The sequence below is a fragment of the Rhineura floridana genome, chromosome 2 (assembly GCF_030035675.1).
Source record: "Rhineura floridana isolate rRhiFlo1 chromosome 2, rRhiFlo1.hap2, whole genome shotgun sequence".
In the NCBI taxonomy this organism is placed as follows: domain Eukaryota; kingdom Metazoa; phylum Chordata; class Lepidosauria; order Squamata; family Rhineuridae; genus Rhineura; species Rhineura floridana.
The window spans coordinates 157,478,809-157,494,299 of NC_084481.1; the positions used below are offsets into that span (position 1 = coordinate 157,478,809).

A 15,491-nucleotide genomic window follows, 5' to 3' on the forward strand; every position below is an offset into this window, starting at 1 on the left:
AACTGGAAATATACGAAGAGAGAAACAAACAAAAGGGAGAGAGGAGGATATGTTACTACCAATCTAGCATCTTCACAAGTGCCATAGATTTGAAAAGAAATACTTTTCTTCTTAAGTGCTATCAAGAAGCAAAGCCAGAACGATTCCTTTTCTGATGGATTATATAAGTCTGGCTCATGCCATACTATCCAAATAGTCTGGCAATATTTTTTAAACTTTGAAAATTAATATCGATGTCAATGTTTTGCACCTTGGAGAAAAGGACCGCTTTCTTCTGTGGAGAAGAAAATTTTCAGCATTTAAGTGAGTGAAACAACAAGTCATTTTGCAACACATCAAAACATCCCAAGAGCTTTTGCTTCAGTTTCCGCAGGAGACATTAAAGTCCTATTACAGTTGGGAGATTTTAACATTGTTTTCAGTCTTAAAAGATGAGATCTTTTAAAATAAAACAGTATCACAAGAAGAGTGAACAGGCCCTGGGGTTGTTGTTGTTGTTTTTTTGGGGGGGAGTCAATAAGATATGTGTTCTTAAACAAGACCCTTCAGATATGCTTCAGTGTAAGTTAGGGTGGAAAGCAGAGAGGCCTGGAGGGCTATATTTGGCCCCTGGGCCTGATGTTTCCCCACTCCTAGTATAAATGCTCAAGCTCTGAATGTGACCATGATCCAGCAAAACCCAGAAAAGTACATCAACTGCATTCCTTGGACATAAGGCTTGGCAAAATCTGCTCAGAAACTACCTACTACATTTTCAGTTTTCCTCTACAAATGAAAGGGCTAGAAGTTTTCTTTAAGGGGAGGGAGTAGAGATTCTCCATATTCAAAAGAGACAAACAGCTGTCCAGAAGCATTTCGGGCTGTTCAGTTGTGTCTGACTACTTGCAGAATCATCTTTCTTCACTGTCAAAGAGGGCAATAATCGGACTTTAAACCTTCTCATCCAAAGACCAGATCTGACTATTCCACATGGGAGCAGAGGTGGAAAATAGCTGAACATTTTATGGGATGGTCTCAATCTATCCAGAAAGAAACCTGATCAGAGAGTGGGAACAAAGGGCACAGAGAGGTCCCAATTTAATTCCTTTTGCAGCTTCCACGTAATGTGAATCTGCAAGTGATTTCTTTTCTCGCAGAGGCTAGGAAACAAAGTTTATCCAGATGAATTGTGCCAATTTGACATCAATGCTGCAAGCTTCTGCAAGCAGAATATAGCTGACTTATGACAGCACCATGTGTGGATTCTGATAAGGGGAACACTTGTTATCAAGCACATCAGCACAGCTGCTGACTCCTTGTGAGCTAAACAATGGATAGCCATAATGCAATAATTAAAAAGCAAAGCTATTTAGGAGCAGTGGTGTAGTCGTCTGAAGTCTCAGGGGTTCTTAGACCACTTACCTTTTTGGGAGCAGGGTCCCATCAAGGTCCCTATGTCTCCAGCATCCTACAAGTCAATCAGCATGAAAGGGGAGTGTGTTAGCCACTGAGAAGAGTCTTCTAACATGCTTTCTTGTCCTTGTCTGCTGATTGGAGCCAACCAGAGTGAAAGGAAGTGAGTCAGCCACTGAGAAGACTCTCTTCAGCAGCTAGCACTCTCCCCTTTCATGCTTATTGGCTCCTTGGGGCATCTGTTGTTGTGGGCGAAGGCATTAACAAAGATCTCATTCTCATCCCACAGCAAAAAAGGGGTGACATGGCTGAAACTGTCATGAAGGGACCCTGCACTTCTGAATTTCCCACTACACTACTGTTTAGCAGTGATCTATTCCACAGGGGTAACCCAGTTTTTAAAGTGCAAGAAGCCTTTTTGTTTTTACTTTAAGAGTTTAAATATACTTGTATGGAAAAAGATTAACTCCTCTCTAAAGGATCTAGTTTCTCTAATTATAGTAATACTGCCTCTCCAAGCACCCTCTCCCCTTTTATAATATAAGCATTTGCTATGTGCTTGTCTCCTTGTTCACAGAGCTTCTGGAACACACAAACTCCAGGTTACCATTATCACCAAAGTCACAAGAAACATAGTTTTGAATCTGCAGCTCAAGAAAGATTCAGTTATCTAGTTAACTTTAAGATGTGAGTTTGAACAAATTATTGCATACAGTTCTTGAATTTCTGGAGTTAAAAACTGAAAATGTTTGTGTTAAGAGGCAAACACAGAACAAGTCATTTTAAAAGGGGGAAAAGTTTTCCAATTACTTGAAGGAGATGGCCTATAGTTTTGGAATATATGGACAGTGATCATTGCGCACATATACATTCTAGGAAGCCGGGCTATAAGTCATCCAGCTGTATAGGTTTACTGAACACAGAGCCTCTCCCCATGCACCACCCTTCAATACACTCAGATGGTGCCTCCATTTGAGTGTAGAAGTAGTAGAGAAGTGCGTCCATCTGAGGTTTTCCCATCAACAAGATCCCTCAGCCTCTCTATGGTTGGCAACAGCAGAAGCACACCGATAGACAAACCTCCCACAGGGGCACCCTCAACCCAGGACATACAGTTTGTCAGGGCTAGCAACTGAGAAACAAGTTTTTGCAGATAAAAGCCAAGGTATTTTATTACCCGGTGTTACATCCAAACACACCACATAAGCAAGTAGAGGTGATCTTTACAAGTCTTGAGGCTCAAGATGCACTTAGGTTAGTCAATTGGGAGAATACATCTCATTTTCTAAACTGGAATGAGATCTAGCCTGACATGGTTCTACTTGGGGCATGGAGGACCCTCTGACTAGTCAATACTTGCTTGCTGTTTACATGTCAGGAATATTTTCTCACTCCAAGAGGCTGCGTTATCCACACTCAGTATTATACTATTAATATAAATTATTGAACAAAGAAATAAAACTTCAGTTTGTGTAGTGGTCTAATGAAAGCTAACAGGATTCCAAAACAAAAACATTTTTCCTGTCCCAGCCGCATTATCCGTGTTCTCTACCACTTAGCTTCCTTGCCACCTTGTCACAAGAGGACCTCCTTACAATACAAGCCAAGATGTGAGTAAAGTCCACGAAGCAATAGCCACCAAGAGCTAGTGATAAACTTGCTTTGTGGTGATGAGCAGAATGAGGGTGGGTGTATGTGTTTGGAGTGAGGGGAGAGCTTAATATTTTAGTTATTCAATGTGCTAACAGAGGAGATGCGTCAACTTCAATTATAACTAATCTAGTTAGTTTAGATTTAAGAAGTACACTGCCAGCATCATCAGTACTTAATCCATTAAGAAAAGCAAATACCTTTTTTCAGAATACCCCCAAATCCACTTCATGGTCTCTGCAGCTATGGCACTGTATAGCTTTTAATCACAGTACAGTTTTTAAAGAGGAGCTTGATAACCTAATATTCCACCAAAGCAGCTTCTGTTGCGGTGCGCATATGCAAACTTGTGCAATTGGAATTTTTCCTTGTCCAGGGGAACTCCCTAAGAGGAGTCACCTGGTTGAGAAAGGAGCCAAGAACCAGAATTTCCTGGCCTCTCCCTTGGAATCTATGCCTGCCTCAACTGCCTGATCCAGTTTTAGAAAAGCTTAGTCAAGTGCTCCAGTTCCATAGGTGATATATCTTCAAGCAGGAGATGACATTTCCACACCAGAAACCTTGGTGAAAGGATGTCAGATAAGAGTCATCCTAAGGGATACAACAGAGTTCAGAGCACTCAGCCTCCTAAATATCTTAGCAGTTAATAATCTTTGAAATAATTGCATATTCACTTAGATTGGATAGCTGCAATTTAAAGAGATCGGCTTGTCAGCTCAAAATAGCTATGCTCCTGATGGTTGCTATTATGGGCCCAGCTTATTTCTGCGCCTTGAAAAACTGTAGTAGGCTTTATATGCCTAGCCACCCCTGACTCCAAGCTATAGCTTCTTATACATTTCTCTGTCATTAAGCATATAATTTTCTTAGTTTCAGGATACTGCATTTTGTACTGCCAACAGACACCACTTTTCTTCGGAATGCCTCTTTGAAATATGGTCATAATCCACAGCAGTTCTACAGGCAACCATACATGTTTATTTTGCCTTCAAGCCAAAAGAGGAACAAGGCAGAAACTGATAAACTGAGAGATTAGATCTCTCTCCAGCTTCTCCCATTTTTTCATATGGAGCAATTATCCCATGCAACTATGGACAAATATGCCACATCTAAAGGTAAAGACACCATTATTGCAAAAGGCACCTAAAATGTACAAGAACAGGTGACAGTAAAACTGCTCAGCCTACAAGTCCCTAAATAGTACCATTTGCCACCATTTATAGCATCTGTACTCATAGCTTAATATTTGCTAGTTGCCACCCTCGTCAGCTGAGGCCGGGGTATTTTTAACTTTAATCTGTAATGGTATCACTTATATCGACTCCTCTCCACATGAATCAACTGTTATCACTACAGTGTCTTCAAAGCCTTTTGCCATTCGCGTTGTGTACATTTCCAACCACAACACCAACTTGATTATATGAAAGCCAGATCAGATACTTCCAGCTCAGAAAATGTAGCCCATCTGCCTCCCTCCCACCTCTATGTTGCAGGAGAAGCAAGTTCATCCCCAAACCATCCCTCAGGGAATAGGATCCAATAACTTCTGGACAACCTTCAGAGAGCTGGGCTGCTCTGATCTATTATTTCACAGCATATACATCAGTGCCAGATAGTTCTCTCAATATTTAAACCTACATTTCTTTTTATAGCGAAGCCTTCCCCAACCTGGTGCCTCAGGATACTGGATTAGGGAAAGCTATTATAGCACAACACACACACACCCTGAGGATTTTCTGTACTTGATCAATGGGAATTGATTCATATATTCTTCAACCTCTTTCTAAAAGAGCTGAACCAAAAGACATAGTTTGATCACTAGCAAAAGCTGCATCTATTCCCTTAGAATTTCAGTTCTTTGCCTTGGTATTCTCCATGTTTACAAGTACTTTCAGGAACAATGATGCCACAAACAGAGTTCTGTGCCCCAGCCAAGGAACAAGTGGAGCCAAGTAGAGCAGAAAAATTGTGTGTTAACCAAAAAACAAAACAAACCATGGAGTAAAATTAATTCTTTTCATTCCATCTCACATAGATATTTTATATTTAACACATTTACAGGGTAAAATAGTTTGAGCAAGCATTTTAATTGGTTTTATTTACATTGTGAAGCATTGCAAAAAAGAAAGAAAAAGAAAAAACACTGGCCAGCGAGTCCTGTTTACAATTTGGAGAAGTTTGATTACTTGCTTATTGTGAAGATCTATGTCTCCCTTCAGTGCCCCAGGCGATTTTCTGCATATTTCTGTTGTGTAGAAATTGCTCTGCATTTAGTTCCACTCATCTTTTGCATCAGGCATGCACTCAAGCAAATTTCCCAATAAACCTACTAGAAGGCACTCCTTTCAGTCCACTTAAAATGTCTATTAATTATTGCTATTATTGACGTACAGAACATACATTTTTACACTTTAGTTATGCTTTATGTATTCAGGAAGCAACTGAATGCATTCCAATACGTTGTCAAAGTAACTACCTACTGTACAATGACTGATTTAATAATCCCTGTATTTGAGAAATGACTCCCAAACAAAACTCCAGTTTAAAAAATAAACTCTGCTTTCTTACCTACATTAAAGATACATTTCTTGGGATTCCTTAATTTGAAGAGCTGTGAACATATTAATCAACAGGACAGAGAGAAAGGGAAGGAAGGGGAATCTTTACCCTACCCTCCATGTTTCTGTTACTCATTGTGATCAGTTCCTCTGCTTTGATGATGAAGAGATTCATTGTTCACACTTCTACCACTGTAACTAGTTTATTAAATTGCTTCCTCCAAGATGAAAACTCAAACAACATGAAAGTTCAGAGCCATCTAGAACTAGCAGTCCTACAGACCAACAGCTGTACACCAGTCTATTCTGCAGGATTTTGAGGCCTATTTGGGTGAGCAACGTGCCTGGGAATAGCCGATGGAAGAATAAGGAGGGACCACTGCCCATGAGAAACCTTGACAACGACATTTCCCTCAGCATGGGAAAGGAGCCCAGATGTAACTGGTTTATTACAGCTCTCTCAACATTAAAGAAAATGTACCAGAAAATGTTCTGTCCTCAAGCAAAAGCAACATTCAAAGGAAGCAACTACTCTGAAAATTCAAGTACTTGGAACTATATTCTGAAAAGTATAGAGATGGTTTTCTTTGAGAGTATCCCATGTAGCTGCTATGTATGGCACTGAAGATGCCCTTCCAATGCATTGTGTGGTTTCCCCTGACTGGGCCCTAAAGCGTAGTGCTCAGCTATCACTTTCCATTTGTGCAACACAGACTTTTTTGTAATTGTTTTTATGTCCCAACCGTTCAGCTACTTGATCAGAAGTTACCAGTAACAGCTTTTCAATTCCCCTTCAGAGTATACCTTTAATCATGCATGATACCGCTGTCTTCTTTATGATCTGCCCTGAAGTAGACTGGGTTGCAACCAGACAGGTCTGCTTAGCCTGTGTTTCATGTAGGAAGGCTGAACAAACTTGCTTTAGAGCACCCTTCCTGAACCTGGAGCCCTCCAAAGTTTTTGAACTACAACTCCCATCAACTGCAGCTATTTTAGAGGACCAGCACATCATAAAACCTGAGACTGAATTCTTCAGGGTTGTTACAACAAAAAAGGAAGCCAAAATGATCAAGGTGATGGCGCAACTCCCCTACAAGGAAAGGTTGCAGTATCTGAGGCTTTTTAATTTAGAGAAAAGGTAAGAGGTGACATGATATAGGTTTATAAAATTATGCATGACATGAACAGAGTGGATATTTTTCTCTCATAACACTAGAACTTATGGACATCTAATGAAGCTGAATGCTGGAAGATTCAGGACAGATAAAAGAGAGTACTTCTTCACGCAGCAAATAATTCAGCTATGGAACTTGGTCCCAGAGGAGGCCATGATCACCACCAAGTTGGATGGCTTTTAAAGAGGATTAGACAAATTCATGTAGGATAATGATATCAAAGGCTACAGCCACAATGGCTATCCTCTGCCTCCACAGTTGGAGGCAGTATGCTTCTGAAAATCAGTTGCTGGGAACTGCAGGGGAGGGAACAGTGCTCTTGTGCTCAGGTCCTGCTTGCAGGCTTCCAATGGGCAAGTGGTTAGCCATTGTGAGAACAGGATGCTGAACTAGAAGGCCCACTGGCCTGATCCAGTAGGCTCTTCTTATGTTCTTATGACCTGTGTACAGAAAGATTGTGCCAGGGAGAAAACTAGGATATACACTTTTGTGTGGCATGTTAATTTCTTACTTTTTTTTTTACACGATTATAGAAAAACTTATATTTGCAGTCACAAACTAGCTTTATAACACAATTACATTGCTTGCTACACACTGGCAAAGTTTGGGGGACCCCTGATCCTTAGGAATGAAGTATGCAATTCCCCAACAAGACACTGTTTTAATGTCCTTTTCAAAACAATGGGTATGAAGAGCTAGCTGTGGTACATTTTTTTTAAAAAGGAAGTTAGGTTGCCATTCCCCAAACTGTTCCACTGCTGATTTCAATTTACTTTTGGTAGTGATTATGCCTGTGTAATGCTTAAGGATCAGACACATACTGTGCAAAATAAAGCTTCCTCTTATAATTTCTTTGTTTCATAACAAATATTTACATTAATTTTAAATAGCAGATAGCACAGGAAGTATATTCTTTCCTTGGCAATGCTGTTACACATCCTATAACTGCAAAACAGTTTGTTTGCCCTAATCATCATCTATATTGATCATTACAATCAAGCACGTTTAGAGAGTACAGTCACTAAAAGAGCTACAGTTCATAGGCTCAAGTGGAAGGATGTTACTAGTATTAGCTAGCTTTACAACCCAAACCCTTACACCAAACCCTTTCAACTGATACTTGGTTTCTGAGAATATAACTACCACTCAATAGGCACACTCCTTAGGAAATTATTTCACCCAGTTAGCATTGCTGGCAATTTTTTTTATCTCCATACACCCTAACACACTCTGGCCATTTCTACATGGAGAATTATGATCTTACTCCAGAAGCTGAGCCCTCATCTGCGTTCTGCACAATTAAAGTCTTTTAATCCCAAGTTTTCTATTTCAGCTACTATCTCTGCAGCCTTCTGTCAGACAAAGTAGAGACATGCCTTCTTAAGATGCTTCTAGTTTGGTATCATTAAGTCTCATTCTTCAGCACAACTACCTCCATTTAGTAATACAGTAATACAGACAGCAAGCTCTGTACAAAGTTTTGCAAAGCAAGGCCTGTGACTTATTAGAACAAGAGTCCTCAGTAATTGTCTTAACCTGCCAAGAACTTCAGCCTAGAAAAACCAGTCCTTTGGGGAAATCCTTAGCAGCAAAGAGAATACACACTGTAAAAGGCAAAAAGCCTGGAGGTTAAAATATAAATTGCATATAAATATGTGTATACTTTCCCTTAGAAATTTGCCACAGCAAACCACCATATACTATTATTTTTGTATAAAAGAATATGCAGAGAACTACTCATCTAAGCTCAATATTGCCAGGACTGGATTACACTACTGTTTCACAGCCCCCACTCCCAAGCACAGACAGTAACAAGACAATAGCATAACAAATGTGTGCATCAAAATGAGCAATAGCTTCATAGAAGAAATTTTTTTGTTCCTGAGTTGCTGTTATCCTTAAGCAAAGTCCACTAGGTGGTTAACCATTTCAAGATGGTGATCAAGATAAAACCATATTTACTGCAACTGCTGTAGAAGCCAATGACTAGACAAACTACATGCCATGCATTCATCTGTAACTTAAGTACTTCAACTGTTACAGACTCACCAATAAAACATTATTTTTGTAGCATTCCAATTGTAGCCAAACAATTACTTTCAAGATGTTCAAAGACCCAGAAAATGTGTTAGTGGAAACAAAGCCAAGTACAGGTTGACAATATATGGTAGCACTGAGTTATTTTAGTAAAGGTGATTAGATGCATGTCTGCCCACTATTGCACTTCTCACAACAGTACCCTTAAACCCAGTGCTAAACCTGTTAAAAATCAGCATTATTCCATTTTTCATTTCATTTCAATACACAGACTACAATTTGCCTTAAAGCTGATGAAACTACACCAAAACAAGTGTTTAGGTCCTTCGGTTTTAATCTAAACATTAATATTTGAATCAACTATTAATCCATTATTAATCCAAATGGGAATATTTAGACATCTGTGAAGCGAGCAGGGGGGGCAGCCCCTAGTACCTGCAAAAGATGGCTACAGCCTTTCAACCAAAAGGTTCCTTAAATGGGCTCCTGCTGGGAGGAAGGGTGGGATATAAATCAAATAGCAACACCACCACTAATACTACTACTACTAATAATAATGGTTTGAAGCAGGCAAATAATATCATCATGCACAATTAAATTAAGTTCCAAGGGACAGACAGCTGTTTTTACCTTTCCCAGACAGCTATAGAAAGGTCTTTGTCTTCAAGGTGGATTTCACTGAAACCACTGAAAAGCCTTGTGAACAAAGTAGTAGCTGCTGCCCAAAGACACATTTGTGTTCTGTATGGTTCCCAATATCCATTTTAAGGCCGACTTTGTATTTCAGGTTTTATCCATTTGATAATACCATTTTCAACAGAAGATATACACTATTGTATTATGTTGCTTAGGCTGAAATCCAATACACACTTACCTGGGAGTAAGTCCTACTGAACCCAATGGAGCTTACTTCTGTGTAGACGAGCATGGGATTGCAGCCTTAAGCATTAATGTTGGAATAGTTTCAGAAAGAGCTGGAATTTTCTTGTCTTTTAATATCCAGCTTATTTTTGTTATGCAAGAAAATTACCCCTCCAGGTGTTGTAAGAACAAATCAATCACTGAAGTCACAGCAATGACTGATATTCAGGAAAGCAGAGTTAGTCGTTTAGACAAAGAGAATTCTAGAATGACACACCCATTATCTGGAGAAGGAACTTCCTGGTTCATATTTAATGAAGCCATTTTTTTAGTCTTCCCTGGTAGAAAAGTGATTGCTATCCCACCAATAAATAAATAAATTCAGAAATGTATTATTTCTGTGTAGCTGTGACTGGACACTAACGTATCTGCCAAAAACCAAAAAGGGAGCAATAAAGACAAGAGTTCATGATCTTTCTAACTCAAGTCTTACTTTACACATAAAAAAGTGATCCCCAAGTTAATAAACATTTTTTAAAAATTGCCCTGCCAGTGCAGATAAAGTCTATTATTATTATAGCTATATTATAGAAGGTGGAGTTGTGGGTGAGAGAGGATGAGTTACGCCAGCTTGCCCAAGTAGCCCAGTATTATACTCATTTTATTGGGGAAAGGAGGGGAGTTGGAATAGCACATTGCAACCATGCAGTGTAATCCAGTGTCATTATCCTGCCATATTTGTTTAGGCATGGGTGGCGAATGTGACAGTAGGGCAGAGCTGCGGAGCTACCCTCCTATCACCAGGATTGCTGTGGCTTACCTGGACAGGGTTGGCTAAGTCAAGGTGGCAGCAAGAATGAGGCTACATGGATGCACCAGTAGAGCCAATATGCCACTTCTGCTAGTGTGTCCACACAGCCCTGCCTCACCACCACCCTGCCCTACCCCAGGTATGTCCAGGTGAACTGTAGTGATGCCAGTGTTGCAACTCCATGGTTCTACCCTACACCAGCCACTACTTTTTTTAGGGAAGTGTAGTGGAGGTGGGGTGCTGTGTAGCTGATTGTAGTAGCACTGCAATTAAGGGCTGAAGGTGATGAAGTGAGCCAGTGGAAAAATTTAGCATTTCATCTGTATTTGGAAAGCATCATCAAGGCAGCCTGTCTACCCCTTTGTGGTTTCTTAAATGGCAGACCTAGTAACAAATTTCTCAAAGGCCAGGTCTACTCAGCTTAGCAGAGCCAGTGACCAGGCCCTGCCACCAATCTGTCACCAGATCTCCTAGAAATTGTAGATTGATGCTAGTTGTATCTTTATCTCCTTTCCTCCTCACTTGAAAAATTCCTGAGGAAATCCATAGAGAGGGCAGAACCAATATGACAAACAAGATCAGACTCTGAATGTTTGCATGAATAGAAAATAGTAAAAATAGATTCAGTGTTGGTGTTGGCCTGATTTTACTGTCAAAAGACAAGAGCTTTCAACATTCCCAATTTCAGAATAGGGTGTTCTAGTTGCTTCCTATTAGTGTAGACAATAATGAGCTAGATGGACCTATGGTCTCACTGTACAAGGCAGCTTCATATGTTCCTGTGTCCAACTGTAGTCTTGGCCACATTCACACCACTCATTTATTCCACTGTTATTCCACTTTAAACAGTCATGGCTTCTCCCAAAGAATCCTGGGAAGTGTAGTTTGTGAAGAGTGCTGAGAGTTATTAGGAGTCTTCTGTTCTTCTCACAGAGCTACAACTACCAGAATGGTTTAACAGCCAGTCCCTCTTCCCAGAGGACTCTGGGAATTGTAGCTCTGTCAGGAGAATAGGGTTCTCCTAACAATTCTCAGCGCTCTTCACAAACTACACTTCCCATGATTATTTGGGGGAAGCTGTGACTGCTTAAAATTGAATAATAGTGGGGAAAATGTATGGTGTGAATGTGGCCTCAGCCAACAAATTCCCCAAGATTCTCCTAACTGTTAATGCAGACTACTGCCATACTTAGCAGGCCCCAGACAGGTACAATGTCATTTTGGGAGGATTACACAGTTTAATTCAGCCACAACCATTCTCAAAACATGTATACAATCCTGTGCAGACATAGATGCCACAAGTGTTTAATTCTACCTCATCTTGGCAATTTTTTTTATTATTCAGTTAAAACTGAGTTTGCAGACACAAATGATTACAATGCATAAACTGGGGTGGGGAAGCTGTAGCCCTCAAGATGTGATTGGATTACAACTCCCATCATCCCTTCCTCACTGGGTCTGATGTGAGATGGAGTACAACAACATCTGGAGGGCCACAAATCCCCCTGCCCTGACACACACTAATTGCCCCTAGCCAGAAAATAACATCCCCAACTCTGTTTATGGTGGCAATTACACGACACCTTTGCCATTTCCCCTTCTCACTCACTGGAGCCAAAAGCCACTGTTCCAGGTGAGCAGTAGATCGTTGTATTTATCAGGAATGGGGAAGATAAGCTTGTCTTCTTCAATGAGAAAGGTAGTCTTTTATAGAAATAAGTTCAGTAAAGAAAGAGGAACTGCCATAAGGATTGCAGAGACATATTTATAGTCCTTTCTAACTGTGTAAATAATATTAATAGAAAACTTATGAGTATAGTTCCAGATGAGATGAATGCACAGCCCTCTGGAGGTAGGAAGAGTGCTTCAGCAAAATATCATTTCCCCCTGTAAAACTCAAACTGACGTTATTTACTAAAGCAGGATAGATTACCAATTTACAGTTTCCTTCAAAGAGGTCTGTCGGCATAGGTCACACTTTTGTTTCCTGCTAAGGACACACAAATCAAGCAGCTGTTTGCTTTTGTACTTGGAAGCCAAGTGCACAAAGTATGTGCATTGTGTCATTTATGAATTACACACAAGTGCATAATATGGCATATTTGATCCACAAGAAGTCCAGGTTGTAGAATGACCTCCCCTACAAAGTGCATCTTGCACCACTGTTGTATGATTTTTGACAACTGGTTGTGGCACACATCTTTACGCAGGTCTTTGGTTGAGCCTTTCCTCCTGCATAGCTGTTCTGTGCTGCTGTTTTGTTAACTTTGCTATTGGTTAGTTTTGCGGTTTTATTTTATGATTAATATACATCTGGTCTGTTTTAATTGTGATATTTTTGTAACTCACCCTAGGATCATTTGGCGAAGGGCAAGATACAAGCATAAATAAATAAATAGTAACTTGGAAAAAATGAAGCCTACTTACATTAAATCTTGTGAACACATCACTATATGCACTATACATACTGTAATGCCCTTTTGTGTCTCTAGGGCAGTGGTTCCCAACTTTTTTGAGCACAGGACCCCCTTTGTAAGCTCAAAAAAAATTGTGACACCCCCCGCTCCAAATCACAACTCCAAATACCCCTTTCCATAAAATGCCCCCAGCAGACAGGGTGGTGTTGCTTTCTTTTCTTCATGCAAAGGGCCAATCAAATTGCTATCTCCCTCCCCCCCACATACAGTCTGAAGATGTACAGTCGTGTCTCCCAATATCAGTGGGTTACAGTATTGGACTAAGATCCAGGTTCAAATCCCCATCCAGCCATGAAGCCCACTGGATGACCCTGGATCAGACACAGTCTCTGAGCCTGACCAATCTCACAGGGTTGGTGTAAGGATAAAATTGAAAGAGGGGGGGCATGTGCACCACCTTGAACAACTTGGAGGAAAGGTGGGATATAAATGCAATAATAAATAAATGAATAAATTTGTGCTGCAATGCCAGGACCCCAGCCTTAGCCAACCTGCTGAGCTTTTTTTTTTTAAGTAGCAAAAAGAAGCAGCAATGGGGTGGTAATGGGGATGCTAGATTGTGCATTGCAGACAGTAGGGTGGATAGATTAAGGAGGGGGTTCATGCCAGTGTGGCATAGTGGTTAAGGTGCTGGACTATGACCTGGGAGACCAGGGTTCGAATCCCCACACAGCCATGAAGCTCACTGGGTGACCTTGGGCCAGGCACTGCCTCTCAGCCTGAGGAAGGCAATGGTCAACCACCTCTGAATACCGCTTACTGTGAAAACCCTATCCATAGGGTCGCCATAAGTTGGGATCGACTTGAAGGCAGTCCATTTTCATTTCATGCTTTTAGGCCTTGGGATAATAATCAGAACTGGTGACTTGGTTAGCATGCACTTGGGGCATGAGAGTGGAGCAGAAGACAAATCAGTGTATGCACAGAAACACACCTGCTCCTCCTGCAAGCATCTGCAGATGTGCGTGCATGCATTTGGGCATGCGGGAGAGGGGGAAGCCCTCAAATGCCACAACATCTTGGAGAGAGAGATGGGGGGGCAGAGTGTAGGTGGAAGAAAGGGGGTGCTGGTACACACACAACCTCAGAGATGAGGGGCAAGCAAGTCCAGAGCTTCCTCACTGCTCCTTGGGTCCAGCTGGGCCAAAGGTGAGATCTGGGTGGCCTCACAAATAAGAATTTTTAAAAGGAGGTGGCAGTGAAGCAGAAGCCAAGAAAGGCAGGCAGGCAGGCAGGCTGCCAGGAAGGAAGAGGGAAAGCAGCCTTTCCTTGCAGCCTTGCTTCTTTTTGCTTCACAGAAAGCCCTCTCCTCTCATTCTGAGAAAGGGCATCGTCAGGAGCGGCAGTGCAAGGAGATGGGAGTCAGCGATAGTAATCCCCTCTTCTTCCTGGTAGCTCCACTCTCGGCCTCCTTTGGTGTCTGCCATGTGTTTTATAGGCAGATGTCTGACTTCAGCTCACCTGAAAGACAATCTTCCACCAGCAAAAGGCCTCCCCACTCATTTGGAGTGTCGTCTGCAGCGGCAGTGTGGAGCAAACAGTGTCCAGGGAGTGAAAACTTCTTTTTAAAAATTATAAATAATTCATTTCTTTACTGTTCACAGCCCCCTCTGGATTGCTGTACGGCCTCCAGGTTGGGAACCACTGCTCTAGGGCTTCCATGGCCTCCCAAGCCAGGAACAACATCTGCTAAACAAGGAGGTGAAACTTGTCTCCCCCCATTCAGATATATTTCTCCAGCTTATCAAGCTACGTTTAAAGCTAGCATATGAAGATAAAGGATTTAACCCCTTATTTCAATTAATTATTTCAATTAAACCTGATGAATGGGCCTGACAGGAGCTTTATTAGTATCTTCAGCCTGCCTGTAAGAGTTACAGATGCCTCTGGAATAGTCCACTGGGGGTGAGGCTGAGTGATAAAACCAGTTTTTGGGGTCTCTCCCTCCATGTTTGGACTCTAAACAGGGAGTTTTTAGGTATGGCTAAACAGTAACAGTGCGGAGAAACACAGAAGACTGACCAAGAACTGAGTTTCACAGTTTAGCATGCCACAAGTTGCTTGTACTTCTAGTAGCCTAGGTCTGCTTTAGAGATGTGAAAGCCCAGAAAAAAACCAGAAAAATAAAAAAAGTTTTTTCCAAAGCCTTTTTTGTCCCCCCCCCCCAAATGGGAAAAATTGAAAAAAATGAAGAAAAAATGGATTATGGAATGTTTTATTTTAGCATGATGAATAAAATGTTTCACTGAATCTTGGTCCCCCCTTTTTCTCAGTTCTTTTTATGGGAATGGATGCTTTATGTCTGCTTGACACTGTAGAGGACTAGCAGAGACATAAATAATTTTCTTTATTAATGTTGATGGTTTCTTCTGTTTTTTAAATTGTTTTTTGCCTGCTCCTCATAAACTGGCAAAACGAAAGAGGTGCCTTACAGTTCAGGTGTTCCTTACAGTTCAGAATCATGTAGATCCATGTGTTACAAAAAATGTAAAAATGTTTAGAAGTAAATTCAATTTATAATAATTGTTTT

General features: G+C 40.9%; 1 protein-coding gene across 2 annotated transcripts in view; it reads right to left on the reverse strand.

Moving 5' to 3' along the window:
- PACSIN3 (protein kinase C and casein kinase substrate in neurons 3) overlaps positions 1-15,491 on the reverse strand; it is a 34,103-nt gene that overhangs the window by 13,855 nt on the left and 4,757 nt on the right. The window lies entirely within an intron of this gene.